Here is a 25,590-nt window from a genome sequence, read left to right as displayed (position 1 = left end):
GGGTTTCTGTCTCTTTGTTTCTCTTTTTCTTTCATTTACCAGAATTTTTACCGCTGGGCCTGGAAGAAAGAGCACTCAGGTGGCCTTTAAATCCTAGGGGAGATTGCGTGTAAGTTACTGCCGCTCCACCTCCCCTTCCTGCAGCCTTCTGCATGCGCGTTGAGTCATGGCAGCCCTGTAAGCAGGCAGCACTGGCTTGGGTAGACCAACCTGGACTCTCACATGGAATGATGAGTCCGTGCCCAGCAATGAGGGGTGGGTGGGTAGGTGACTGGATGAATGGATTAGTGAGAGGGTGGTCAGTTGAGTATTTGCATGGATGGTTGATTGGTTGGTCAAAGAGATGGGTAGGTGGATAGTCTAGGGTTGATTGGGAATTGGGTGGGTGTGGGGATGAGCGGGTAGGTAAATGGGTAAGTAAATGGATGTGGTGAGTAAATGAAGGAGAGGTTAATATAGGTGAATAGTGAATAAATGGTGAGTAGATGAGTGTGGGTTTGTTAAATTTGCAGATGGGTGGCTGGATAGATGAGTGGATATATAGATGGGTCAATGTGTGGATGGATAAGTGGGTATATAAATGGATGACTGGGTAAGAGAATGGATAGTGGGTAGATGGGTGAGTGGGTGGGTATTTGGATGGATGAAAGAATAGGAGTATAAACTGGTGGGCATGTGGGTGGATAAGTGAGTGAATAGATAGGAGGGCATTGGTAGATGAACTTATGGATGGATAGATGAAAGATGAATAATTGGGTGTATGGATACATGGACTGATGGGGAAATGAATGGGTGAATAGTGAGTAGGCAGATGAATGAGAAAGGATGTATGGGTTGGGGGAGTGGATGGATGGATGAAAGGATGAATGAATAGGTAGAGAAGAAGATGAATAAATGGATAAGTGGATGTATAGGAGTGCTAAAAATGTAGGTCAATAGAGAATTGGATAGATGGGTCGCTGAATAAATGGGGGAACTTATGGGAACAGAAGCATGTTCCTAGTGATGACATTAAGGAACAGATATTTGATGGCAAAGTCAAGACATAAGCAGGTATAAACAAACAGGAATCTGCCATCATCCAAGAGATTCCCCAGCCCTGGGATCTCAAGGACTTTCTTTTCACATCGGGGCAGAGCAGACAGCTGTGTTGTAAAGAAAAGAGCACTGGCCTGAGCCCTATGCAGACTTGGAGTGAGTCATGACTATTTCCTTTTCTTCCATTTCTTCAAATGTCAAATGAACATCAGCCTCACTGGGTTGACGGGAAAAGGTAAAGTAACAGGAATGAAGTCACCTTGCCAACTGAAACACTCTCCACCCGTGCACCAACATCACTACATGGAATCTAGCTCAGCCTTGTCACCACCCTAATTTCATTGGTTAATGGCCAACCAGACTCAAGGTCCAGCTGCTGAGCCCTTTCTTAAGTCAGGACCTCTCTTCCAAAGGCCCCTCCCTCACAGCTTCACTTCCCAGAACTCTACCTGTTCTGTGGGGTCCAGTTCTCTTTCACAAACCTGCACCTACATGAAAGCTTTCCCAGATATCCCTTCCCCCATAATACAGGACATTGAATGCTACAGCAAAGAATATGGACAGTAATTAGGCCAGTTAAATGGGGCTGCAGAAAGGTTTTAAATCCCTACCTGCCCCAGGGTACAACATGTTTGACCAGGACTCTGGTGATCTATGTCCCTAGATTCCTTTTCCATCAACACCACCTCCCCAAAACAGAAAAACGCCTTTTGTTCATCTCTGGGTTTTTGGCCCCTAGTACTGGGTTTTCAGTAAACACTTGCTGATCACATCTAAGTCTGAAATGCAGAAGTGCAGAGGTTGGTCATACTTAACCACATCAGCAATACAGTTTTGCCTACTGACCCTTCTGCTGCCTGTCTTCTTCCCACTCTGTGTCAGTTTCTCAGAAGAGGAAACTCAGGCCAATAGAAATTGCCCAACTGCCCCCCAAAATCCTGCTGTCCCTTCCCCCATTCTGAACTAAGCTGTCAGGAATGTGACCACCAGAGCAGAAAGGTCTTTTGTTACCACACAGAGAGGTAAGTGAGGGAGGTTCCGTTGGGGGATTAGGGAAGAGGCTGCAGGCAATTCCTTTCTCATTGGGGCTCAGCGGGGGCTGGAGCTGGATTTTCACCTGATAAGAGCCTGTCTTGAGCTGCCTCCCACCTGCTGGGAATGCCCAAAGCCAGAGATGCAGGAGGCTCACCTGAGGTGGTCATTCTTAGGCCAGCATACCTGGGCAAAAGGAGAAGGAAAGGAGTGGGGGGAGTGGGAAGGAGGAAGAGAGAGAGAGAGACTCAGACATGTATCTTTAGTAGAGTATAGACACTTGCATGCACATAGTCACAAATACATATACACTGGTACACACCCAGAAGCTTTTGTGTGTGAATGAAGATTTATTTATATACGTGCTTGTGTGCACCTCTCTTATCCACTCTTATATTTTCATGCACAGAACCACATACATATACACAATCACATATGCAAAGATGCCTATACCATACACTTCCCACAGACACACATTTATCAAATGTCCACACAGATACATATGTGCTCATAGAGCACACACATACACACACATAGTCACACACATGCCTAGACACAGGGTCACACACATATTGTCATTCACAGTCACATGTACACATATGCATGTCCTCATATTCACATATATATACACAGCCGTGCTTGCCTCCAACCCCCTCCCCCACTGCTGGCTGCCTTTTGTCCAAAAATTTTTAAAATTCTTCCTTAGTTTTGCAAATCTATTACATGCATGTAGCATCTGTGCACATGCTGCATCTCCACTGAAGATTCAGTGGTGACCCTCCTCAATGACATAGAGCCTTGGGATTCAGGGCTGGTGAAGGGGAGGGGCTGGGGGGAGCCACAGGGACAGAGGAATTAATTCTACCTCCTCCTCAGATCTTTCCAAGTATTTTCCCAGCCAGCGTCTCACTGGCACTGTGCTACATCTTTTTTATTTTTTGAAACAGTCTCACGTTTTTTGTGTGTTTGTTTGAGAGGGAGACTTGCTCTGTCACTCAGGCTGTGGTACAGTGGTGCAATCTCAGCTCACTACAACCTCCGCTTCCCGGGTTCAAGCAATTCTCCTGCTTCCGCCTCCTGTGCACCTGGGATTACAGTTGTGTGCCACCATGCTAGGCTGATTTTTGTATTTTTGGTAGAGATAGGGTTTCACCATGTTGGCAAGGCTGGTCTCCAACTCCTGGCCTCAAGTGACCAGCCTCTCAAAGTGTTGGGATTACAGGCATATGTCATCCAGCCCAGTCAGCACTATACCACATTTTTAAATGACAATTACAGGAGGTGGGAACCCAGTTTACAGATGAGTAAAACTGAGACTCAAACTGATCATCATGCCCAGCTCATAAAGCTAGTTACTAGGGGATCTCATATCTGAGGTGAGTCTGTCTTTGAAAGCAGGAAGAATACACTGTTTTTGCCCCTCCCCCAGGGAAATTTTTATTGTTATGAAATATTTAAGACATACAAAAGGCCAGACATGGTGATTCATGCCTGTAATCCCAACATTTTGGCAGGCCAAAGTGGGAGGATTGCTTGAGTCCAGGAGTTTGTGACCGGCCTGGGTAACATGGCAAGATCCCATCTCTACAAAAAATAAAATAATTAGCCAGGCATGGTGGCACATGCCTGTAGTCCCAGCTACAGGGCAGATTGAGGTGGGAGGATCACTTGAGCCTAAGTCAAAGCTGCAGTGAGCTGTGTTTGTGCCACCACACTCCAGCCTGGGTGACGAAATGAGACCCAGTCTCAAAAAAAAAAAAAAAAGATATACAAAAAAGCATTTTCCATTTCCATCCCACCATCCCACCCTGAAATAATCACTATCCCAAATTTGGTGTTTATCAGTAATTACTTCACTCATTTAAAAGGTGATGGTGAAGCATCTCACACTGTGAACAACCACACAACAAAACTCCTGCTCTCATGGAACAATCTCATAAAATGCATTTTCTTATAGTTTTGCTAAGAATGTACGTATCCCTAAACATACAGTTTGCTTAGGATGTTTTTGAGCTTTATCTAAAAGCTCAGAGTTTCTCAACTTCAGCTTGATTGGCATTTGGGGCTGGATGGTTCTTTGTGGAGGAGCCGTCCCGTGCATGGTAGGATGTTTAGCAGCATCCCTGGCTTCTGCCCACCAGATGCTGGTAGCACCCCCAAGCTCCCAATTGTGACAACCAATAATGTCTCCAGGCAGTGTCCGGTGTCCTCGAGCAGCGTAGGGGACAAAATTGTCCCTGGTTGGGAAGCAGCGACCACTGTCTACACTATACTAGTCCTTCTCATTTCAGGCCAAGTTTGTGAAATCCATCTCGTTTGCCGTCTGGAGCCCTAGTTCATCCACATTTACAACAGCTGAGTCTTCCGCCCAGTGGGAAAACCACCATTAATTTCACTCTCCTGTTTTGGAGCATTTAGATCACTTCCTGGTTTTGCTTCTTACAAATAGAGCTGCTATGAACATCCCTACCTGGAACTCAGGGGCCAGTTTTCTCTAGGGACACATTCATCTGTCTGCTATATGCTTTTTTGCTTTTCTTTCCTTTTTTTTATTTTTTATTTTTATTTATTTATTTATTTATTTTGAGACAGAATCTCACTTTGTCTCCCAGGCTGGAGTACAGTGGAGCGATCTCAGCTCACTGCAAACTTCGCCTCCCTGGTTCAAGTGATTCTCCTGCCTCAGCCACCCAAGTAGCTGGGACTACAGGCGAGCACCACCAGGTCCAGCTGATTTTTGTATTTTTAGTAGAAATGGAGTTTCACCATGTTAGCCAGATGGTCTTGAGCTCCTGACCTTGTGATCCACCCACCTCAGCCTCCCAAAGTGCTGGGATTACAGGTGTGAGCCACCGTGCCCTGCCTAGATGCTGTTCTTCTAACACTCTACTTTCATTTTAAAAATTGTGTCATAGCTATACTTGCTGAGGCCCCTAAGATGGCATCCTAGGACCTACTGAATCAAGTCCTAGCAACTAAAGGAAAGAATGCCAAAAGCCAGGACATCCAAGTAGCAATCTCCACCTGCAGCTGGTGCTGTTTGGGACCTGGGACCAGCCACTCTTCTCTGTGCCCTACTTTCCTCCTTTGTAAGATGATTACCCAATGATGACCAGGATATACTATTATTGTCTGCATTGTCTCATAGCAGCAAGCACAAGAAGAGGCTCCTGCTGTCACTCCCGTTTTATAAATGGGGAAACTAGGTCAGGCATGGTGGCTCACACCTGTAATCCTAGAGCTTTGGGAGGCCAAGGCAGGAGGGTCACTTGAGACCAGGAGTTTGAGACCAGCCTGGGCAACATAGCAAGACCTCTGTCTTAACAAAAAAAAAAATTAATAATAATAATAATAATAATAAACAGGGCATGGTGGCACGCACCTGTCATTTCAGCTATTTGAGAGGGTGAGCTGAGAGGATTGTTTGAGCCCAGGGGGTTGAGGCTGCAGTGAGCTAGGATCATGGCACTCCACTCCAGCCTGGGCAACAGAGTGAGACCCTATCTCTAAAAAATAAGAAAACTGAGGCACAGAGAAGTTAAGTAAGTGCTCAAGATCATGCAGCTAGTAAGTGCCAGAGCCTACATGCTTTGCATTCATTAATTCAATTAGTCATTTATTCAATTTATTGAATACCTACTATGTACACAGTCTTGTCAGCGATCAAGATACCCAAGATCCTAGACTCTACAAAATCCACCACTTAAAAGCAGGGCATGGGATGGGAAGGAGACAAAAATTATTGTGTTTATTTTTTGTTAATTTCCCTAAGGGCAGCAATAAGTGCCATGGGGTAAGAAAAGGTAGAGTAATAGGAGCTACTTTGGTCAGGGAAGTCCTCTCTGCAGAGGTGAGGAGACCTTGCTGTCAAGGAGAAAACAGCCAAGCAAAGACCTAAACCGAGATTGTTACAAGAAAAAGGGGAAAACAGGCGTAGAGAGAGAGGCCCCATTGTCAGAGGCGTTTAAACCAGAGTGACTCCATCTTGAACAGGAGCTGGGTAAAATGAGGCTGAGACCTGCTGGCCTGCATTCCCAGATGGTCAGGCATCCTAAGACACAGGATAAGATAGGAGGTCAGCACAAAATACAGGTCATAAAGACCTTGCTGATAAGACAGGTTGAGTAAAGAAGCCAGCCAAAACCAAGATGGTGACGAGAGTGACCTCTGGTCATCCTCACTGCTACCCTCTCACCAGCATCATGGCAGTTTACAAACACCATGGCAACGTCAGGAAGTTACCCAAAAGGCCATAAAGGAGGAGGCACGAATAATCTAACCCTTGTTTAGCATATCATGAAGAAATAATCATACAATTGAGCAATCAGCAGCCCTTAGGCCTGCTCTGTCTGTGGAGTAGCCATTCTTTCATTCCTTCACTTTCCTAATAAACTCGATTTCACTTTACTCTGTGGACTTGGCCTGAATTATTTCTTGCGAGAGATCCAAGAACCCTCTCTTGGAGTTTAACACCATGCTGGAAGCCATTCTGGAATGTTCTGGAAACAGAGTCAGCAAGGAGACAAGTGACAGGCGAGGAGGCCAGTGACAGGCTGGGGCGCCCCACTCCAGGTCTTCAGTGTGGTTTCTTGGGCTGATTTTGGAAGCTTTCCATGGGCTGGCCCACCTCTCCAGTTTCCTATCCCTTACCAGGTATCCACTCTGGGGAGGAGGCTCATCTGAGAAGGGAAGGAAAGGGCACACCTGAATCACCCACAGAGCCTCACACTGTGGCCAGTGAAGGCTGCTCACTCGGGCCACCTTCCCAGGTTGGGAATTGCTGCAACCAGAGAAGAAGGAAGAATCCCTAGTTCTAGAATTCCCTTGGAACCAAAGTCACTGGCCCAAAAAGAAGCTAGCCCCAGTGGATGGGGGATTACATTCCTGTTTATTCATTGTTTTGGAATCAAAAGGCCACCTGCCCACCTCCCTGCCACTGAAAACACCCTGACCCTCCAAGCACCTGTCCCATAGAGGGAGAGCTTCCACTTATTCATGAGGGAAAAGGGAGATGAATGGCTTCCAAATTAGGGCGATCTCCCCTCCACCACTACAGAGCTGTGTGCCCTTAGGCCAAGGACACAGCCTCTCTGAGCTGCCACTTCCCCATTCAGCAAATGGAAGGATTGTTAAAAAATAACCTAACTCTCATCCCTGGTACACACACACAGGAGCCTTTCAACCCATACTAATTTCCAATTTCCTCTGGGACTAATTTTTCAACCTTGAAAAGCATGCTTTGCCACTTCTGATGAGGGCGAGTTTGAGTTTGCTTGTTAAGGTCTACCTAGCCTTGATTGGATGCCATGATGAAGTCTTTCCTCACCTTTCCTTCTCCGGGCCACATCATCCCAGGACCTTTTTCTTATTTTTGCAGGGTTCTCGGCTGTTCCTCCACACCTCTGAGTCACAGCTCCCTGACCCAGGTCACAGCTGAGGGAGGGGGAGTGCAAGGATGACCTCATGGCTCTCTTGGGTTGAGTGCAGGGGGTGGGGCTGTGGATACCCAAGCCCTCATCTTCCCCTTCTTCTTACTGCCTAGAGATGGAGTGAAGAGCTTTCGCACTTGTCTGGGCTGACTCCAAGTGTGTGATCACTCTCCCCGGGTGTCAGTGAGGCTAGGAGATTTGTGATACCGCCTGGTTCCTAATTACCACCCTTTCTGCACTCTCTCCCCCTCCTGCTGTCCTCAGAGCTGCTGCCACCACCTCCATCATCTCCAGCTGCCAGCCTGCCTGACTCCATCTGCAGAGGAGAAACACGGCTGGAAGCAAGAGAGGCTGTGTTACTTTGTATGCCCAGGTGTGCCCATGTAGCCACACTCACAAGGTATACAACAGTATGGAAAACAGACCCTTCCACATCTGCAAAAAGATCTGCTCACCAAGTCGGGTTTATCCCAGGAATACAAGCATGTTGTGGAACAAAGTTTCAATGAAATTTACAACATTATCAGATTAAAGGAAAATGATACAATTATCTCAATAAATGCTGAATAGGAATATGGAAAATGTCCTTGTCCAGGCTTCAGAAAACAGTAACTTGTTAGAAGGTACAAACCCAAGGCAGTGAGAGTGAGGGAAGAGGGAACTGAGGCAGGAGCAGATGGGAGCAAGGCAAAGTGATATATTCCTGTGCTGCTCACTGCTTCTCGGAAAAGCAAAGCAGGTTTTTCGGCCATTGGGCTACTCAGGCTTGCAGGGCACCTCCACATGGACGTGCCTCTGAATAGAGCACCAGAGGAGGAAGGAGAGTTTATCAGATCAGCTCCCTCCCCATCTTCTGATCCTGTTGGTCAAAGATTCTCCCCTGGATTAACTCCCCTGCATTTCTGGGCTGCATCAGACAGCCCTACTGGCAGCTGCTTGGGAAGCCATACACTGTGTTGTGATATTACTTCTAAGTCCAGAAGTGACAAGAGAAGCCAGAGACTCGGGGTTAGTAGCTGATCAGCCCTAGACAACCGAATTGCATGAGACTACGTGGAGTGAGTTGGCTGCTGTTGGTGGCTAAGCCAGGCAAATAGCTAAGGACTGGGAAGCAGGTGAGACAAGAGAATCTGATGAGGCTCATATATGTGTCAGATGCAATTGGTTTCCACTCCAGTTCCTAATGAAATCTCATCAAATGACATAGAGATTGGTGAAATATTTAAAATATTTTCATTTAAATACAAGACGAGGATAAAGTTACCCAAGATCACCACCGCTATCAACTTTGTACTTCAGACATTAACAAATGCAATAAGACAAGAAAAAAAAAAAGAGCACAAAACTATGATGTTTGGAAAGGTAGAGGCAAATTTGTCATTATGTTTATGTGATATGACTGTCTACAAAAGAAGCAACTGACAGACTATTCAAGTTAATAAGACACATTGTGTCCAAATCATTATCATTTCCTTCCCTGTCTCTTCTTTCTCTCCACCAAAACTTGCATCCTACATTTCTTACTCCTGTTCTGCAATTTCTTGCCTCTGAAACTTTATTCCTTGCAATTTCTGCAGTTGCAACACCTACCTATTTCCCAATGCCCAGTGCAAATGCCACTGTTTTTCTGAAACCTTTCTTGTTTTCCCAATCACAAGTAGGTTCTCCATCTTCTAAGCTCACACAACCTGCATCATTCATTCATTCTCTACAGTTCTCTGAAGGTACCTACCCCCTCTTACCTCTTATTATAGTTATTTGTGCCTATATCCTATCTACTGAAGTAAGCTGTGAGCACCCTGACGCCAGACACTGGGGAGATGGAAGAATATAATTTAGGGACAAAGAGTACTTTGGAGCTTGACAGCTCCAAATCCCAGCACTACTATTTATCAGCTGTGTGCCCTTAACAAAGTTCTTGCCCTCTCTGAGCTTTTTTCTCACATAAAGATTGAGGATGTGGTGGAGTTGTTTTGAGGTTTGCGCTAAACAAGTTGACATTGCATATGCATTTCTATGTACATTTAGCAAACTGCCTAGCACAAGACAAAGAATACTTTTATTACTCGCTATTATCTTTCACTGTTTATCCCTGGCACCTAGGAGAGTGCCCAATGCATAAGAGAAGTTCAAAAGAGGCTCAATGAAATGACTTCACAAGTATTTCTTGAAAGCTTCTGTGCACAGGGCAATGCGCAGGACATGAGAGACGCTAGAATGAGCAGAATCCAAACCCTGTTCTCCAAGAGGTCAAGAGCGTCAGAAGATTGTAAGGAACACAATGGCTGAGACAGTCAAACCCAAGCCCACTAAAGTCACATGCACTTCCCCAATCCCCTTGGTGGCTGTCTTGATGGGAAAGTCAGCTTACAGCATGGACTCTTAGACCATTGGGTCAACAGGTTGGGCACTGGGGTTAGGCAATTCTAGGTTCAAATCCTGGCCCCTGTATTTATTATTTGAATGCATTCAGGGAAACTCTCTCATCTCTTTGAACCATGGCTCCTCTTCTAACAGTACCTACCTTGCTGAGTTGCTGGGGATAAAATGAGATCATCAAACGTAAAGAACTTGGCACAGCACCTGGCATCTACTAAGCACTCATTTAATGCTGACACCCAGTGCACTCTCTTTTCCTTATAGATGGGAAACTGGGGCCCAGGGAGGAGCAGGATGTGTCATGGGTCTCATCAAGCTGCAACTCAATAAGATCTCCTGGATCCAAAGCCATCCTGATGTGGAGATTTCCCAGGTCCCAGACAGCTCTGGCAGCCAGAGGTCTATGGAAGGTTCAGGAAGGCAAGCTACACATTCTTTTTAAGGCCTCTCCAGCTAATAGTGAGCCAGCATGAGCCTGAACCACAGTTGCTAGCTTGGACCAAGGCAGCCCTTCATCATTTCCAGCAAAATAAATGTTTCCTACTTGGCAGGAGAGCATTGCTCCACCACTCTGGGCACCTCTGGGTCTCTTTCATTCCACCGAGGCATCAAGTACCTTGAGTACCCTAGCTTGGCTACTAATATCACCCATCTGGACCTCATCAGTCCCAGTCCCTGAAAAAGAATAAAAAGAAAAGAAGACAAAAAACAAGAAACAAGGAACATCAGACAAAGCACAAAAGGTTTCCCTTCTCTTACCCCAAACCATGTCTCAAAAATGGATCTTATTAATGAAGCATATTTCTCTGTACTGACAGGACAGATAAATTAGGTGATGATACATTAAATGAAGAATTGGAAAATGCCACACACTCTGCTCCATCCACCTCCACTATCTAAAAGTATACACCTAGAAAAAAACGCTGAGGAAATACGTCTTAGTCTGTTTCCTGCTACTGTAACAGAGTACCCCAGGCTGGGTAATTTATAATGAACAGAAATTTATCTGGCTCAAGATTCTGGGGGCTGGGAAGTCCAAGATCAAGGGCCGGCATCTGGTGAGGACCTTCTTGCTGCATCATAACATAGCAGAAGGCATCACACTGAGAGAGAGAGAGAGAGAAAGAGAGGGCTGAACTCACTTTGATAACAAACTCACTCTCACATTAACAACGTTAATCTATTCATGAGGACAGAACCCTCAAGGCCTAATCATCTCTTAAAGGTCCCAACTCTCAACTCTGTTGCATTAGGGATTAAATTTCCAACACACGAATTTTGGGAGACACATTCAAACCACAGCAAAGTATTAACAAAAAGATGTTCCTGTTGATGATGTCTGAAGGTACAATTACAGCAAAGGTTCTGTATTGCCTGTTTCCGAATGTTTTCATTTAAGCATTGCTTTTGTAATCAGGAATACTAGAGGGTTTGAAAAAGAAAAAGGGATACTTTGTGTCTTGGCCAGTGTGAGAAGCCAGGAGGGCTGGAAGGAAGAGTTCTGGAACAGGACATTGGCCAGAGAGACCACCTGTCTGAGCTGGGGAAATTCCAACCTTTGGACCAGAACTAAGTCTCCTGAAGCAGAAGGGAAAACTCAGTGATGTTACGGAATCCTGAGTCATCTCTGTTCTTAAAGGAGTATGTATATTTCTAAATTCCTAACTTGATGTTGTCACTAGAAGCACACATAAGGAACAGGTGCTACCATTTCCCTCTAGGAAGGAGAGCCAGGTGGCCAGGGAGGGAGAGAGGTAGCAGCTTCACTTTATACTTTTTTGCCAGCTTTTGAGTTATAAACCAGGCAAAGGTATTACCTACTCCAAAAATAAATAAAATGTAAACATGAGAATAAAGTACTTTCAAAATGGCACTGTTAAACCAGTGTTCAAAATGTTAAGCATATATACAGCTGCATGGATAAACATAGCCACTTGAAAACAATGAATTAATTTTAAAAGGCTCACTAAGAAACATTTGGAAAATACAGAAAAAGATTTAACAGTATGTGTGTTTTACTTCATCTCATCACTCAAAGAACACCAACATTAATATGATAGCTTATTTCTTTCCAGGTTGTTTTCTGTGTCTGGGAGTTTTGCTTTGCTTTTGTTGGGGTCTGGATCATTCTGCATTTAAATTTTATAAATCACTTCTTAAAGATCTAAGCATGGATAAATGCTTACATTATGGTACCACGGTATAACTTTGACTATCATTCTTAAAGGCTGGTATTGGGTCTTCACTTAAGATGGGAAACCCTGAGAAATCTCAGATGGAAATTCTGCTCCCCGCCTCCCCTGTGACTGGAAGTGAGGGGAGAGGGACGCTTCTGGGCTATTAACCAACAGAACACTCTGCATGTCCCGCAATCATCTCTACCCTTGATTCTCAAGACACCTCCCTCCCCATCACCCTGGCTCACTTATGATCCCTGCAAGGAGGAGAGAATGTTTGCACTGGGGCCAGCGGAGATGGAGATTGGGGAAGGGCAGCGGGAGTCAGTGAGAGTGATGGGGTGTGGGACTGGGGGAAGGAGCAGAAAAGAGGAAATGATGGATGGGAAGGAAGACAGCCGGAGACAGGAAAACTGTCAAGGAAGGGTGAGGGGAGCCGGGTGGGCGGGGGTGTGTGTGTTTGCTTCTCTTTTTTCCACATGGGAGGGTGAGTTTCTCGGAGATGAAACCACACGGCAGCAGGACCAGTCCGAACAGCCGTGCCCATCACAGCCACTCTCCTCACACCATTCCCAAAGACCTACTGTGCGTGTGCCCTGGGCTCAGAGGGGGTGCCCTTAAGATGGTCAAGGGTGACCTTCATTCTGCCCACAGAAGACAGCGTGGGCTCCCGGATGAGATGGCTGCAGTGGGGACCCATGAGCTGAGGGCACATCATGGGCCTTTAGGGTTTGAGTGTGCTTTTGGAGACAGTGTGTTGTGGGGTCCTGGAGAATCACTATTCCTAGATGGGGACAGCCTTGTTTTATGGGGAAGAGAGAAAGGCATAAAGACAGAGAGATGTGGAATTAGATCCAGAGAGACTGAGGGCCACAGAGATGGTCATGGGCAAAGAGACAAAGGAAGAGCGAGGCAGAAAGGAAGATGGGAAGAGACTGAGAAGCAAAGAGACACAGAGAAGACAGATACAGAAGAGAGACGCTGGGAAGAAAGGCTGGCAGGGGAGCACAGGGAGCGAAGTGAGAAGGAGGAGGAGGAGATACCCAGCCCGCTTGGTGGAGGAGAAGGTGTGCACATAGCAGGAACCCAGAGGGAAAATGGCAGACAGAAGACAGACAGACAGACAGACGATAGACAGACAGACAGACAGACAGAGAGATTGGCACTTCAAAGGGAAAGAGGCTCAGTGTGTGACAGGAACAGAGAAAGGGAGAACAGTGACAGCAGCCATAGGGCACAGTGACAGGCCAGAAGCAGCAACACCGTCCCTAGGAGACCCCACCCCACACCTTCAGGAGCCTCCCTGGCCCCAAGAATGGGAACACGTTAGCCGCTTAGAAATGCCCATAACAACCTTCTCTGGCTCCCCAACGCCTCTAGAATGGAGCCCAACCCTCTTCTCTGGCATCCAGGCCCCACAGACCTGCTTGTCCTGCCCCCACCCCACCCCCTGTCCTGCCTCGGCTCAGGGCCCCAGTTGGGACCTCAGGGACTCCTACCACTTTTCCCCCTGTGCCTGGACCAACATGTCCTAATGCCATGAGTCACATAGGAAAATACATTTCTAGTAGAAAACACATTAGCAAGCCCATTGAGTGACGCTGGATTTCCACGTCACTCTAATGTACATGGTACCTCTCCAAATCCACTTAAGCACAAAGCGTTGGCTGACTTCAAGAGCAATGTCAAAAGTAAGCGTTTTGGGTCTGTGCCCACCTGCCCATGACTTTTACAAAAAAACACTTCAAGAGCAATGTTAAGTAAAAGTCATGGACAGGTGGGCACAGACCCACAAGGGGTACGAACTGCCTGAAGCTCAGGGGCCACTGCTTCCTTCAAGACTCACTTTCAGGCCTCACCTCCCCAAGGAGGTCTTGCAGGATGCCAACTTCTCCTGTGGTCCTCTTGCTGCTCCCTGGGCTCAAAAAGAGAGTAATGTCCGCTATGGGGCATGGGAGACAGTGGACAGCCTCAGAGAGGAGGTATAGTGGGCAGGGTCTGAGGATGAGTCCAGGCAGAAAGGGACAAAGAGAGAACAGCGTAAGGAAAGCCGGAGATGGGAAGGACAGGTCACACCTCCCGCCTTCCCAGCCACCGCCGCCTGCTCCATCCTAAGTCCACCTTCCCACTGCCTGTCTGTTTCCCTCATTCCAGACCTTGCCCTCACTCCTATTCCCGCCTGAAGATCCACCACCCAAGTTGGGTGCAAATGTGGCCAGGCTCCCCCTGGGGAGTTGGGTTCACACCTTCTCTTAGCACCTCAGCCTTAGGAGACATCTCCCCTGGACTGTGGCTCTTCCTCTCCCCTTCCCAAATCTGCTGTCTTCCTTTCTCATCAAACAGCAGTGCAAAAGGGACCCACACAAGGCAAAGCTTCAAGCCCTCATTGTGCAGGTGATGAAACTGAGGCCCAGAGAGCGAGGACACCCACCCCAGGTCACATAGCAATAACCTCAGAGCCATCCCAGGGCCCAGAGCTCCCTCACCGCTGGGGGCTTCCATGCTCCCAGGCTCCCGCCATTCTCCTTGGGCCCGTCCTGCTTGCCTCCCTTCCTCCCCGTCTCCTGCCCACTCTCCCTAAATCCCCACCCACTCTCTCCTGCTCTCTTTTCTGCTAAACTTGCCTCTCCCACACAGACCAGCTCCACGTACACACATACGTATGCATGCACGTGCACACGATCACACACACAGTCACACACACACATGTACTCACACTCCCACATCCACTTTCTCCCACCTCTGTCTTCCAGGCTTCCCCCATCCATGCCAACTGTCTGGCCCAAATTGGGGACAGGACCCTTCCAGAAGCTGGAAGGGAACAGGGACAAGACGGCGGCTGGGCCGGAGCAGAAGGTGGCAGAGAGAAAAGCGAGGTGCTCCCCCACCCTGGGCCTGGAGTTCCGAGCATGTGGCCAGATATTATTTTAATAAACCCGGCGCATGTTGCCCTCACGCCAGCTGCCGCACACCCTCTCTCATCCTGTGGATCTCATTTATTCCTCGTTAGCAAAATCACCTGTTTGTCAAATAAGGACAGCTCGGTGAGACATTAAATTGCACTGAAGCTGGGGGTGGCTTGGGGACCATAGTGGGCAGCTGGGAGGGTGGCAGGGAGGAAGCGGGAAGGAGGTGGAGGTGACTTCAATTCCAACTTTGCTCTGGCCACAGGGGCAAGTCCTCCATTGCCAGCAGCCTCACCCCCAACCCAAGAGTTGGCCAGTAGCCACAGGCATGGGGCTGGGGGCCTGCTGAACTTGGAGAGGCTGAATTTGGGAATGAGTCAAGTTTTCCTGTGGCATCAGCCGGAGAGGGTGCCAGCAAGATCGTGAGGAGAGGGCAGGAATTGGGCAGCCTACTTCTCCCCTTTGGAGAGCTGGCATGGGAGAGAGCCCTGCAACAATAAATATGCATGCAACAGTGCAACACTGCATTTCTCCAGCCAGGAGCAAAGAAAAGTGGCATCCCGTGGTAGTTAAGCACACAAATCTGGAGTCAGGCAGAGCTGGGTTCAAAAACCTTTGTCTGCTCTCTAGTTGTGTGCACTGGGACAGGTCACTTGACCTCCCTGAGCCTCTCTTTTGTAGCTGTAAGATGGGGCTAATATCAGTACCTACCTAGTGGGGTTGTCCAGTTGATTATTCCATTATTCAGGCGACACTTAGCCCAGTGCCTTGACCAGATAACATGATTAACTTTACTGTTTGAACACATCAGCCTGTGGCCAGGTTCAAAGTCAGTGACAATATCGCTACAAACTCCGACTCTGTCACTGCCCTTTGCTTCCTCCCTGAAAGCCCCCCTCCTTGTTTTCAGGATGTCCCCAGATAACTAGGTTTTCCCAGTCTACACTGCAAGCTCCACAAGATCAGAGGCTACAGCTGCATGGCTCACCTTGAGCATACAGCATGTGTTCAGGAACTGTTTGTTGACTGACTAATGAACTGATCCCCTCCTGCCACCCTGATCACCACCTTTTTTCCCTGGATGTATCTTATTCCAACACTGTAGCCCAGAGCTGTCTAATAAAAATATAATGCAAGCCACAAGTACAACATTACATTTTCTAATAGCCTCATTTTGAAAAATAAATGAGACGGGTGAAACAAATTTTTGTTTTTGAGATGAGGTCTTGCTATGTTGCCCAGCCTGGTCTCAAACTCCTGGGCTCAAGCAATCTTTCCGCCTCGGCCTCACAAAGTGCTAAAATTACAGGCACAAGCCACCGCACCCAGCCTGAAATGAAATTTAAACATCTGTTTTATTTAACCTAATGTTTTCAAAATATCATGTCAACATATAATAAATATTTAAAATTGCTGATGAAATATTTTACATTCTCTCTTTCATGCTAAGTCTTCAAAACCCAACATGTATTCTGCAGTGATGGCACACCTCAATTCAGACTGGCCCTGTTTCAAGTGCCTGATAGCCACTTATGACTAGTAACCTCCAAATGCTGTAGGGTGCAGTTCCAGTCCCTGGCTGGGACAGGCCATAGCATCATTTGCAAGTACTTTTTAAACCATGATATGCAGTCGGTTGTCTGAGCCTGAGCTCATGGAAGTCACTGAGCTGATTCACCATCCAAGTGAGTACACGACTGTCACAACATTGGCTCCAGGGACCAATACAGAAATGCAGAGTCCCTGGCTCTACCCCTAGACCTCCTAAGTCAGAATCTGCTTTGAGGGCTTACTTTTTATCCTGAGGTTATTGTAGATTCACAATCCGTTGTAATAAATAATACAGAGAGCTGGTACAGGTATTGATCAACTTACGACCTATGCAACTTACGACCATTCGACTTTACGACCACAATTGCTAGCCACAACTGCTCCGCGTCTGGCAGCGCAAACGTTGCCCAGCTGGGCGTACGACAGTGTGGACCAGCTTCCGGCAGCACTACCATCTCCGCGTGCACCATTTCAACTGTTATCCCAGACTCGGTACATACATACTCAACTTACGACCAAATCGTGTTACAACCGGCCTGTCGGAACCAATCGTGGTTGTAAGTCGAGCACTAGCTGTATACCCTTCATGCAGTTCCCCTCAATGATAACATCTTGCAAAACTCTAGTATAAACCCCAATTTGAAAATTGACATAACTGATGTTGACGCAATTCACCCACCTCATTCAGATTTTACCAGTCTTACATTTTTGACTTTTAGTTTACACTCATTTGTGGGTGCATTTGTTTCTGTGCAAGTTCGTCACATGTAGATTCATGCAAACCCCACAATTGTCAAGAAACAGAACAGTTCATCACAGGACTTCTCACACTACCATCTTACACCACACTCACCTTCTACCTCCCGTCCTCCCCAGTTCTGAAGAATTTGCTTTTTACCCCAATTCCAGGTGAGTCATGTTCATGTTAAGTGAGAATCAAATGCTGAGGTTTTCTCTCCTCCATTTTCTTTTGATCATTTGGATAGCTTGCGAGAGAAAGTCTTAATAGGGAATCAGTTGTTTGTTAACACCTCTCTCGTGCCGGCTAATTCCTTTGGGCAAGTCACTGGGCTTCTTGGAGTCCCACTTTCCTAATTTGTACAACAGGATCACAGTTATATCCAACCACAGTATTGCTGAAAAGATTAAATGAGATAATGTTACAAAATGCATCTGAAGGAGCTGAGCCAAGGCAAAACTTCGAACTCTGCCCCTCAACCTTCCATTCTTAAACACAAGAGGAAGATGCTCATTGCAGCATTATTTATGATTAAACAACAGCATAACAATGGCTAAATTCATGATAGTACATCGTGCAATGAAGTATCTTGCAATATTTAAAGATTCATGTTGTAAAAAGCAAAAATTGACAAATGGGATCTAATTAAACTAAAGAGCTTCTGCACAGCCAAAGAAACTATCATCAGAGTAAACAGACAACCTACAGAATGGGAGAAAATTTTTGCAATCTATCCATCTGACAAAGGTTTAATATCCAGAGTTCACAAGAAATTTAAACAAATTTACAAGAATAAAACAAATAACCCCAGTAAAATGTGGGCAAAGCACATGAACAAACACTTCTCGAAAGAAGACATGCAGCCAACAAACATATGAAAAAAAGCTCAACATCACTAATCATTAGAGAAATGAAAATCAAAACTGCAGTGAGATACCATCTCATGCCAGTCAGAATGGCTATAATTAAGAAGTCAAAAAAACAACAACAACAAAAAAAAACCAGATGCTGGCGAGGTTGCAGAGAAAAACGAACACTCTTACACTGTTGATGGGAGTGTAAATTAGTTCAACCATTATGGAAGACAGCATGGTGATTCCTCAAAGACCTAGAGGCAGAAATGCCATTTGACCCAACAATCCCATTACTGGAAATATACTCAAGGGAGTATAAATCATTTTATTATAAGGATACATGCACGCATATGTTCATTGCAGCACTATTCACAATAGCAAAGACATGGAATCAAACTAAATGCCCATCAATGATAGACCGGATGAAGGAAATGTGGCACATATACACCATGAAATACTACACAGCCATAAAAAGGAATGAGATAATGTGTTTTGCAGGGACATGAATGGAGTTAGAAGTCATTATCATCAGCAAACTAGTGCAGGAACAGAAAGCCAAACATTGCAGGTTCTCACTTATAAGTGGAAGGTAAATGATGAGAACACATGGGACACACGGCAGGGGACAACACACATCGGGGTCTGTCAGAGGGAACGGGTGGGGGCAGGGAGAGTATCAAGAAGAATAGCTAATGCATGCTGGGCTTAATACCTAGGTGATGGGATGATCTGGGCAGCACGTTTACCTATGTAACAACCTGCATGTTCTGCACGTGGACCCCTGAATTTAAAAGTTGAAGAAAAAGAATTATGTTGTAGTTATCAATGAATTGTCAAAGAGGAATGTTTGTGCTGTTTTACTAGTTTTAAAATTAAAAAGAAATACCTGATTGATGTAAAAGGTCAAACAGCTCAGAAATGTGTAATGGAAACAGAGTTTTCTATTCCCTACTCCCACTTTGCCCCAATCCAACTTCTCAAGGGAAATTGCTGACCACAATTTTGTGTGTATCTTCCATATACTTTTTATGCATATACAAATATGTGTGTGTGGTGTGTGTGTGTGTGTGTGTGTGTTTTATGAATATACAAATATATGTTTGTGTGTGTGTGTGTGGCATGTGTGCATGTTGACACAAAGGGTGTCATGCTACATGTACCAATAAGCAACTTTTCTCACCCAACCATGTAAGTGCTAAGTTGTTAAAGGAGAAAATCAAGTTATAAAAAAGCATATTCGATATGATCCTAATTTTGTAAATATATGCAAAGAAGAAGATCCAGAACTCCATATCTGAAGAATAAATGTAACAAACCTATTTGCTGGTGGAGATGGGGGAGAAGGCTGAAGATGGAGGTTTGAGACTCAGTCCTACAAGATACACAGTGTTCACCTTTCTGAGCCTCAGAAAGGTAAGGCTGTAAAATAAGCCTCCGTAAAATAAGACATAATCAGTATTCCCCGCCCCCACCCGGGAGGTGACATTTAGCAATCTCTGAAGATATCTTGGTTGTTACAATTGGGTGGGCCTCACATCTAGTGAGTAGAAGCCAAGGGCACTGATAAACATCCCGCAGTGTACCAGACAGCCCCCTACGACAGAGAATTACATGGTCCAAAATGTCAAAGTGCTGAGGACAGAAAACCCTCGCTATAACAATAAACCCTGTGCACCTCACCGGGCTCCCCTGAGATTCTAGGAGTGCCGGGTAACTGGAAGCTCTTGTTATCACCATCGCTGTTCTATCATTGTGATGGTGCTTGTCATTGTCAGCAGTTTTGAAGAGCTGAATATTTCTGAAACCTGGAAATGCAGTCAGTTGTCTGAGCCTGAGCTCATGGAAGCCACTGGGCTGATTCGCTGTCCAGGTGAGCACGCGGCTGTCACAACATTTGCTCTAGGGACCAAGCCATAGGATGATCCCTCCTTCCCCTGCCCGAGGCCCGAGGCAGCAGGGCACAAGGTGGACCAGCAGGCTGGCCGGGGCATCCTTGGGCCTGGCGTGAAGCCCCAGCCGGCGGCTGACCAGCTGGCCGAGCCCCTGAGTGGCGGCCCAGCTGCCCAGCCTGGGCACTGGCCCTCTCTGCCTTCTCCGGCTGCTCCCAGGGAGCAGGAATTAGCAGGACGGCACTTTGCACCTCCCGAGCTCATTAGCTCCCCAGCCTCATTCTCTGTGGAAAGCTTGTGGCCTCACGCTCGACTGCTGGGCCCATGATTGTGGCCAGCGGGCCTCGTCCGTCCCACCGGGGGCCACTCCTTCCCATCTGCCTCCCTGCTTGGAATTTTCCCCTTTGTCTTCTCCCCTCCGTTGCCCCCAGCTGCCCCTCTTGACTCCATGTCCTCAGTACCTTCTCAGCTTTCTTTTCTCCAGGCCTCTCCTGGCAGTGGGCACCATGCCTCCTAATCGATCCTGAGCCCCAAGACCCTCCTCCACCTCCCCTAAAAGAGGATAAACCCTTGGAGGATTCATAGACACAGAATTTGAAAAAGAGACCTTGAGGCAGTGGCCCAGGCCTGTAATCTCAGCACTTTGGGAGGCCAAGGCAGGCCAATCACTTGAGGTCAGGAGTTTGAGACCAGCCTAGCCAACACGGTGAAGCCTCGTCTCTACTAAAAATATAAAAATCAGCCAGGCGTGGTGGCGCATGCCTGTAGTCCCAGCTATTCCAGAAGCTGAGGCAGGAGAATTGCTTGAACCCAGGAGGCGGAGGTTGCAGTGAGCCGAGATTGCACCACGGCACTGCAGCCTGGGCAACAAAGCAAGACTCTATCTCAAAAGTAAAAGAAAAAGAGACCTTGGTCTTGCTCATTACATAGGTGTGAAAACTGAGGCCCAGGGAGGGCAAGACTTAGCTGATGTCCAAGAGTGAGTTGGGGAATCAAACATACTTTATGGCGTCAGTAGGCACTGCTCTAGACCCTAGGAACATAGTGGGGAGCAAGTCAGCCACTGGGGAAGGAGGGTGGGGAGAAGGCATGAAGCCTGATGGTCTCAGTTGGGCAAAGATGTGCCAGCCGGCAAGGGCTAAGCTTGCTTCCTGGGTGCCCAGGGTCCCCCAGCCCGTTCCAGCCCCCTGTTCCCCAGCTTCAGCCAAACTCAAGCCTCAACCTCAGTCCCTACCCTTGTGGCGCTTCCTGTCTAGACTAGGGGCTGGCAAAGTTTTCCGGCAAAGGGCCAGACAGCAAAATCTTTTGGGTTCTGCAGGCCTCATACTCTCCATTGCAACAATTCAACACTGCAGTTGTAAGGTGAAACACAGTATGCTTTTTAAAAATGGGCATCGCTGTGTTCCAATAAGGCTTTATTTGTAAAAACAGGCCATGAGCTGAATTTGGCCCTCAGGGGTTAATTTGCTAACCCCTGGTCTAGGGATTTCTTTGTAGAGACAAGCTCTTGTTTTGTGGCTCAGACTGGAGTACAGTGGCATAGTCATAGCTCACTGCAGCCTTGAACTCCTGAGCTCAAGGGATCTTCCTGCCTCAGCCTCCCAAGTAGCTGGAACTACAGGCACAACTAATTTTTTTAGGTCTTGCTCTGCTGTCTTGCTGGTCTTAAACTCCTGGCCTCAAGCGATCCTCCTGCACTGGCTTCTCAAAGTGCTTGGATTACCGGCCTGAGCCACCATGCCCTGCCAAAGGGTTTCTTAATTCTTAGATTTTTTTTCCACCCAGCAGCCCCAGCAATTTCCTTTTGCATAATTACGCGGGATTGTATTTAGAGAACAAAGAGAATTTTCCCCTTGATATTCCCCAGCCAAGGGATGGCCAAGGGCAAAGGCTGACCAGAAGGCCAGGCCACTTGAGGGCAGTGGACAGAGACTAGATTGAGAGGGCTAGTCATGATGGCCAGCCTGCATGCCCCAGCCTGAGTCTGCAAGTGGGTCCTGGCTTTAGATCCTCATTCAGACTATCACCTACAGGTCGTGGTCGCTCAGCTCCATGCTGGCCTTTGCCAGCTCCACTTTGCAGATTCCTGCAAAGGAATTTCCCCTGGAAACGACCTTGGGCTGGGAATCCAGGGTATGGCATATTTTCTGGCTAAGGCTCTGCAAAAGGGTGCCTCAGTTTCCCCATTGTTAACTCTGGGGGTCTCTGGTCATCCTAAAGAGTGGGAACTAGGTTCATCAGAAAGCGTGAGCAGACATGCACATACATACATGTACACGTGTCATTCCCAAATTATTCATTCAATCCCAAAGGGAGGTAAGAAATCCTATGTCTGACACCTGCATACCCCCACTGTCTGAATGCAAATCACTTCCATCCGGGTGCGGAAGGATTGTGCAGTGGTTAAGGAGGGGGACTCTGAAGCCCAGCTGCACTCCTTTAGCAGCTGAGAGACCTCAGGTAAATTACTTCCTCTCTCTGAGCCTGCATTTGTCCTCGGTAAGATGGGGATCACCATAGCCCCCATCTCACAGGGTCAGAATGAAGCCAAGATACAATTGCCTAGGAAATCTTTAGCACGGCCTGGCACGTAGCACACTGTCAATAAGCAATAGTCACTACGATCATGTCATCATCATGTCATTTGATCAAAATACTCTAAATGGTAGGCTGAGAAGCAATGTACCGTCATTCCTATTTTACAGATGAAGAGACTCAGGAGAAGGCCTATGCCTGGTGTAGTGGATGCTGTGGTGTGCCACCCAGGCCCCAGGCTGAGGCCCTCATTCCCCAGATGCTGCAGTGGTGGCTTCTGATGGTTCTAAGCTGTCAGCCCTCCTCAGGAACCACCCTGGGCTGAAGGAAGGCACCTTAGCCAGAGTCACCCATATCCAATGACAGGCATGGGTACAGTTGATGTAGGGGTGCAAAGACTCAGCCCCCTTCACCTCAATTTGGGGCACCTCAGTCTGGTCTGAAAGATCACCCTGGCTCCAGAGCTCCCCATCGCACCTGCATCCCAGCCCAGCTTCTTTCTCAGCCCCATCCTGCCTCCTACTTCCTTGCAGGCGTTTGTTACAAGAGCACACCCCAGGAAACCACCTGCATGCACGTCTCTATCTCAGGGTCTGTTTTGGGTGAACCTGCCCTAAGTTATCTAGCTAGCAAGCAGTGAAGCCTGCACCAGCCCCTGAGCCCTTCCTCTCTCCCGCTCCAGGGCTGTACCCACCACATCACCCCCTCTCTGCAAGAACATCTTCTTTTCGTCTGGGTAGAATAGAAATGTGAGCTCACAGAAAGCAATGATGGCTGGTTGCACTTTACTTGTTGGCTGTGGGTTTCTGGAGCCAAATGGAATCAGCATGTGCAAATGATAACAACAGGCACAGAGAGGCGTGATGTTTTGCCACATCCAGGCTAGCTCGGTTCAGGAGCTCCCAAGCTTGGTGGTGCATACTCCTCAACCGAAGGGGGATGGTTGCTAAAACACAGAGTGCTGGGCCCCAGCCCCAGAGTGTAGAATTCAGTAGGTCTGGAATGAGACCTGAGAATATAGGTTTCCAGGTGATGCCGATACTGCTGGTCCAGGGACCACACTTTGAGTGAATACGGGCACAAGGCCTAGACTTAAAGACCCCTGCATTTAAATCCTGAGAATACCACGTGCATGCTGGGTGATCCTGGACAAGTTACCTACCCTCTCTGGACCTCCATTTCATTATGCGGAACATTGATGTGGAGGAAGGAACCTGCTCTGCAGGATTAACTGGAAGATCCAAAAGGTCGTGAAAACCGCAAAAACACCTGGCACAAGGCGAGTGCCCACATCATGAAATCTGTCATCACAACACTGGGCATGCCACATGCTTCCGTTCCTTATTATTTTCATCACTGGTAACAGGTGGCTCATCATCTTCGGCTCCCCAGGATGCCTGTTGCTGTCTGCCTCCTTCTCTCTTTGCTGGGTGGTTCTCCCTGTCTGGGAGAGGAGCAAACTGAGGAATTTCCTGGCCCAAGGTCAGAGGGCCAGCTCAGGCTCCATCCTCCCCACCCATCTCTTCACCCCAGTCTTTCCCACAGCTTCCCCTCCTGGAGCTGGAGCTGGGCTCCTCTGGCAGGAAAGTCTTCCCAAACAAGGAGAGAATAAAGAGCTTTCTGTCCACACCAGAAGAAAAACAAACCCCCACCGCCCTCCATTCCCCGCTAAGGAAATGATGGATTTCTGTTATTGTTGTTGTTGAAATCACTACCAGGGGAAATAGATCAAGGGACATTTTGCTGGCGAGAGAGCTCACTGTGTCACCGGGAAGAATACACATCTCTGCCACACTGCATTGCCTTTCTTTCTGCAAGCTCCTGTTCCTCTCCCGCACACCTCGGGGTGGGGGCAGGACTGGACTTCGAGGGGCCAGCAGTTGGGGGCCCATGGCTTGAGGGTTGGGGACAGTCATCAGCTTTGCCCCCTCTTTCTCTTCTTCTAGACCCCCATTTCCCTCCTTCCTGTGGGTTATCTAAGGCAGGGGAGGGGTGTAAACCAGTTAAATATTTCATTTGATTTTTCCCCCTTGTATAGGTGGTGATGGAAAGGGAATAAAATGGTATTCACAGGTGAGAAGGACAAAAAAATGTTGTCTACAGGGAGAAATTCCTCTGGACTTGTGGTCGGTCTGAAAAGCAACTACACATCCGACATCATCTGGGGCCATTTTGGTTTCCAATGTTCTCTACTGCTGTCCCTATAAGAGTCATATGACTGAATGTACGTGGACTATCTGGAACTCACATTCCAGCAGAGGAGATAAAGTGAGGCTGGGGTTTTTCATACGCTGGCTCTGCTCTAGTGACAACAGATCGACAGTGGATTATCTGCTTTGCCTCTATCTCTCTCAGCAAACCTTCCATATATCACCAAAGGCTGGGCTGAGACCATGTGTACCTGGCCTCTGTTGGCGTTCTCACCACCTTTTCTCTCTCCTGCCCCCAAGCCTCAAGCTAGGAAAGAACAGGGGTTTTGTACCACATTCGAGTGCCAGTACCCCAAATGTCTCACAGTGTGACCTTGGCCAAGTTTCTTAAACCTCTACAAGCCTCAGTTCTTTTCATCTGTAAAATACGATAATCTCGCCTACCCCCCAGTGAGTTAAATTAGAGGATTAAATGAGAATAATCATAATCATGTCTATTAAATATCCAGAAAATAATGATAATCATTAACACTTACTGAAATGTGCCAGGAATTGCTCTGTTTTTATATGGATTCATTCAGTTAATCTTTACAATACCCACAAGAGGGAGGTACTTCTATTATGCACTTTTTTTTTGAGACAGAACTTCATTCTTGCTTGCTTGTTGCCCAGACTGGAGTGCAATGGTGCAATCTCGGCTCACCACAACCTCCACCTCCCAGGTTCAAGGGATTCTCCTGCCTCAGCCTCCCAAGTAGCTGGGATTACAGGCATGCACCACCACACCGGACTAATTTTTTATTTGTAGAAAAGATGGGGGCTTCTCCATGTTGGTCAGGCTGGTCTTGAAATCCTCCACCTTAGCCTCCCAAAGTGCTGGGATTATAGCTGTGAGCCACCATGCCTGGCCT

The sequence above is a fragment of the Sapajus apella genome, unplaced genomic scaffold, assembly GCF_009761245.1.
Source record: "Sapajus apella isolate SASKATOON/1434 unplaced genomic scaffold, GSC_monkey_1.0 scaffold2, whole genome shotgun sequence".
NCBI lineage: Eukaryota > Metazoa > Chordata > Mammalia > Primates > Cebidae > Sapajus > Sapajus apella.
The sequence above is the reverse complement of the archived record's forward strand: the minus strand, read 5'-3'. Positions refer to the sequence as shown.